Source organism: Capsicum annuum, chromosome 6 (assembly GCF_002878395.1).
Source record: "Capsicum annuum cultivar UCD-10X-F1 chromosome 6, UCD10Xv1.1, whole genome shotgun sequence".
Lineage (NCBI taxonomy): Eukaryota > Viridiplantae > Streptophyta > Magnoliopsida > Solanales > Solanaceae > Capsicum > Capsicum annuum.
The window spans coordinates 91,596,101-91,601,955 of NC_061116.1; positions in this window are offsets into that span (position 1 = coordinate 91,596,101).

Genomic DNA, 5,855 nt, shown 5'->3' on the forward strand with positions numbered 1-5,855 from the left:
GTGCTACATTGTCTTTTAATGTAGGTTCAGGTGCTCAATGTCAGCAACGTGAGTAGTTCAAGCATCTTCATCTACATCCAATAGTTGGTGAGTCTTTATAGTTCAAGGACTTATCCATTCATATTTTGCAGTTTATCAATTTATGAGATTTAGCATTTCCTTTTAGACAGTTCGAGTTAGCTGGGGGTTTGTCCCAGTGACTCTCTAGTATGACCAGTAGAGGTTTGTTAGACTACTAGTTTTGATGCATATTATTCAATTTTGATGTTTCGGATATTATGTTTGGGTTATTCTCAGATATTACAAACAGTTTCCATATTCTAGTATGACTTTTATGACTATATTTCAATTATTATAAGGTTTAGGCTCATAGCATACAGACAGGGATATCTTAAGACTACTTGTAGTCTTCAGCACTGTGTGACATCTCGGGATCAGATTTAGGGGTGTTACAAACTTGGTATCAAAGCCTAAGGTTTTTAAGAGTCCGGGGAAGTCAGACAAGTCAAGTTATGTAGAGTCTTGGTCATGGGTGTGAAGCGCTTAATATTTATGAACAAAAGGCTATGGAATGTTCTTAGGAAATCATCTCTTTCTTTCATGATCTATCGTACTTACAGTATTTCTATCTGCTTTTAACTCATACTTTTATGTGATAGTTGAAAATGCCTCCTCATCGAGCAAATGCCTACAAAAATAATAACCATCCACCTCATCCTGCAGATCCTTTGAATGAGAATGTGTCACATGTAGAGTTTTAGGTTACATTTCAGGTACTAGCTCAAGTTGTGATAGATAATGTTCAAGGCAACCGTCAGGGTATGGCCCCACCTCAGCAATATGGGGACCTAGCCTCAGCCAAAATTTAGGATTTTATGAGAATAAACCTGCCAGAGTTCTTTGGGTCAAAGACAGGTGAGGAACCACAGTTGTATCTTGATAAGGTAAATAAAACCATCCAAAATATGTATATTTTTGAAGAGAAGAGTGTATAATTAGCATCCTATAAGCAGAAGGATATTGTATATGATTGGGTAGTTATACGGAATAAGAGTAGAGGGGAGAACACAGCTCCCGTGACTTGGTAGATATTCCAGGATGCGTTTCTAGATAAGTACTTCCTATGTGAGATGAGGGATGCTAAGATAAAAGAATTCATAAACCTAAGGTAGGGCTCAATGATAGTGAAGTAGTATTTCCTCAAGTTCAACCAGTTTTCTAAGTATGCCCTTAATCAGATGGCTAAACCTAGGTCAAGCATGAGTAAGTTCATGACTGGAGTGTCTAGATTAGTGTTCAAAGAGTGTAGGACTGCCATGATTATTAGAGACATGGATCTTGCTAGATTGATGATGCATGCTCAGTAGATTGAGGCAGAGAAGTTAAAGAAAGTGAGAGGGAAATAAGAAGTCTAGAATAGGGTAGTTTAATTATGGTCAGAATAGGTCTAGAGGAGGAAATCGTTCGTAGTTTTAGAATCACTCATCCATGCCAGCACCATTTTCAGCTAGTTCTCCCGCTCCCAGAAGTATACAGGAGTAGTGGGGTAAGTCTTCTATGTCTAGATCTCAGAATAGTATAAATGAGAGGCCTCATTATCCTCTTTGTGCTAAGTGTGGTAAGAATCATCCCGGAGAGTTCTTGGCTCGACAAAAGGGTTTTTTTGGTTGTGGTAAGTTGGGTTACAGATTTAAAGATTACCTACATGCTAAGTGGGAAAATAGAGATGTTCATCCCCAGACTCAGGCTACTAGTGCACCAGCTCTTTTAGGTTGCCCAGTTCCTCCTCAGGATACATCATCCAGTACGGTGGCAATCAGCGCCAGAATTGGTTCTGTGCTTTACCATCCCGCCAGGAGCAGGAAGATTCACCAGAAATGGTTATGGGTATGCTTTGTGTCTTTCATCTTGATGTTTATGTGTTGTTAAAACCTAGGTAAAGTTTATCTTATGTTACCCCATTAGTTGCCATAAATTTTGAGATAAGTTCTAAAAAGATCCCTAAGCCTTTCTTGGTTTTCACTCAGTAGGTGAGTCAGTTGTAGATAAACAAATTTATAGAAAGTGTTCTATCACTGTCCTCCATAAAGTCATGTTAGCAGACTTAATAGAGTTATATATGATTGACTTTGATCTTATTCTTGGTATAGATTGGCTCTATTCTTTTTATGCAACCATAGATTATCGCACTCGAGTGGTGAAGTTTCAATTTCCAGATGAGCCAATCTTTGAGTGGTCAGATAATTCAGTGTCTCCTAAAAGTCATTTCATATCTTATCTTAAAGCTAGAAAGTTAATTTCTAAAGGATGTATCTATCATCTTGTTCAAGTCAAAGACACTAAGTTGGAGACTCCAACAATTCAGTCAATTAGTGTGGTCAATGAGTTTCTAGATGTTTTTCCCAAAGATCTCCTAGGGGTACTTCCCGATAGAGAGAAAGAATTTGGTATTGACTTTCTTCTCGATACTCAGCCTATTTCTATCCCTTAATACCGTATGGCTCCCGTAGATCTTAAGGAGTTGAAAGAGCAACTCAAAGATCTACTAGATAAAGGTTTCAAAAGGCCTAGTATTTCTCCATTGGGCGCTCCCGTCCAATTCGTATGAAAGAAAGATGGTTCTTTGCGTATATGCATTGACTATCATCAGTTGAATAAAGTTACAGTCAAAAACAAATATCCTCTTCCTAGAATTAAAGACTTATTTGATCAACTCTAAGGTGCAAGTTATTTCTCAAAGATAAACCTTAGATCCGGCTATCATCAGCTTAAAGTAAAAGAGTGTGATATTCAAAAGACAGCCTTCAGAACTCGTTATGGCCATTTTGAGTTTCTAGTCATGTATTCGGGCTAACCAATGCTCCAGCAGCCTTTATGGACTTGATGAATAGAGTGTTCAAACAGTATCTAGATATGTTTTCCATAGTCTTTATCGATGATATTCTTGTCTACTCTCATAGTAAGGATGATCATGCAGACCATCTTAGAATTGTGTTACAAACTCTTAGAGATCACCAGTTGTTCACCAAATTCAGCAAGTGTGAATTTTGGCTAAGGTCAGTAGCTTTCCTTGGTCATATTATTTCCAGTGAGGGTATTAAAGTTGATCACCAAAACACAAAAGACGCAAAAAATTGGCCTATACCTATCTCTCCATCAGACATTAGGAGTTTCTTGGGTTTAGCTAATTATTACAGATATTTTGTAGAGGGTTTCTCATCCATAGCGTCTCCTATGTCTAGATTGACTCAAAAGAAATTTTAGTTCCAGTGGTCAAATTCCTATGAGAAGAGTTTTTAGGAGTTGAAGACTCGACTTACTTCAGCCCTAGTTCTAGCATTACCCGATGGTACGGATGGTTTTGTGGTGTTTTGTAATGCCTCTAGAGTTGTTTTGGGTTGTGTGTTGATGCAGAGAGGTAAGATCATAGCCTATGCCTCTAGAAAACTTAAGCCTCATGAAAAAAATTACCAAACCCATGATCTTAAATTAGTTGTTGTGGTGTTTGCTTTAAAAATCTACAGACATTATCTTTATGGGGTTCACGTTGATGTGTTCACAAATTAAAAAAGCTTGTAGTATGTGTTTACTCAGAGGAAGTTGAATCTCTGTGAGAGAAGGTGGTTGGAGTTACTAAAGAATTATGATATGAGTGTGTTGTACCATTCGGGCAAGGCCAATGTAGTAGCATACGCCCTTAGTAGATCATCTATGGGCAGTGTTTCTCATGTGGAAAATGATAAGAAAGAGTTAGCCTGAGAAGTTCACCATTTGGCTAGATTGGGTGTTAGGTTGGTTGACACAACTGAGGGCAATGTTTGTGTTCATAGTAGTTTCAAATCTTCCCTAGTTTTGGAGGTAAAGGAGAAGCAAGACATGGATCCTAGTTTGGTCAAACTGAAGGAGTTAGTTAAAGACCAAAAGGTAGAGGTTTTCTCCCAAGGGGGAGATGGCATGTTGAGATACCGAAATAGATTGTGTGTGCCTTGTGTTGATGATTTAAGGTAGCAGATCATGGCGGAAGTGCATGGTGCGCGTTATTCTATTCATCTAGGTGCTACCAAGATGAACCGTGACTTGCGAGAAATCTATTGGTGGAGTGGTATGAAGAGAGATATATTAGAGTTTGTATCCAAGTGTGCAACTTGTCAACAGGTTAAGATAGAGCATCAAAGGCCTGGTGGTACGTTGCAAGAGTTTCGTATCCCTACTTGGAAGTGGTAAGAGGTGAATATAGATTTTGTGACTGGTTTACCCCATTCGCGTCGTCATCATGATTCGATTTGGGTTATTATAGACAGATTGACTAATCAGTGCATTTCTTGACTGTTCATACGTCCTATACAGCTGAGGATTATGCTAAGTTGTATATTCAAGAGATGGTTAGATTGTATGGAGTTCCTTTTTCCATCGTCTCGGATAGGGGTACTCAGTTTACCTCTCAATTTGGAAAGCTTTCCAGAAGGGTCTTGGTACCCAAGTTTATCTTAGTTCAGCCTTTTATTCGCATACAGATGGTCAGGCAGAAAGGACCATTCAGACTTTAGAGGATATGCTGAGAGCTTGTGTTCTTTATTGCAAAGGTAGTTAGGATGATCATTTTCCATTGATCGAGTTCGCCTATAATAATAATTATCATTCTAGTATTCAGATGGCTCCATTTGAGGATCTCTATTGGCAGAGATATAGATTATCGGTTGATTGGTTCGAAGTGGGTAAGGTCGCTTTGATTGGGCCAGACATGGAGTTTGAATCCATGGAGAAAGTTCAGTTAATTAGAGAGAGATTAAAAAGAATACCAGAGTCATAAAAAATCCTATGCAGACTTAAGAAGAAGATATCATGAGTTCGAGGTTGATGATCTTATGTATTTGAAAGTTTCACCCATGAAAGGGGTGAAGAGATTTGGCAGAAAGGGGAAGCATAGTCCTTGTTATGTAGGTCCCTTCCGTATTTTGAGTCGTGTTGGGAAGTTGGCGTACGAGCTTGAGCTACCCACAGATTTATCCTCAGTTCATCCAGTATTCCATATGTCCTTGTTGAAGAAGTGCATGGATGATTCAACTGTTGTAGTTCCTCTAGAAAATATAGATATTCAGAATAGCCTTTCGTATGAAGAAGTACCAGTAGAGATTCTTGATCATCAGATCCGTAGACTAAGGAACAAAGAAGTTCCCTTGGCAAAGTTCTGTGGTGAAATCAGTCCGCTGAGGGTGCTACTTGGGAAGCAGAAGCAGATATGCGTACCAAGTATCCTCATCTCTTCTCCATAAACTCAGATCCAAATGAAGGTAATAGTTTTCCTTTATTCAGTCTTTTTCCATTCTAAGATTCATTTATATAGTTATTTTCATGAGAATTCATGCACTTATAGATCAGTTCAGCAGCTCATTATATTTGAGATTTAGACATTAAGTTTATTTTAGTTGTGCATGATAGCTTATAGCTTCAGATTCCTCAGTATTTTTAGTTTAATTAGCCACATTTGAGGATGAATGTTTTCAAGGGAGAGATATTATATTACCCCGTACTCTTCTTAGCTTAAATTTGTCCTTAAAATATTATGGGATGCCTTCCAAACTAAATAGCATTTAATTCATATGGAATTCTTCAGATTTAGACTTTCCATGGTGTAGAAAATTGAATAAGCTTTCCATCGATACCAAATTTTTCCAATTCCGACACTCGGTGAAGGAGTTAAGAAATTTTTAAGTTGACAGTGTGCCACCTGGGTAATCATCGCATCACTGAGATGGTTAAATTCATAATTGTCATTTTCCAGTGGACCTCCACGATATCGGTGCATCGTGGAGAGGTCCATTTTCCCATTTGTCAATTTCCAGTAGTCCAACGCT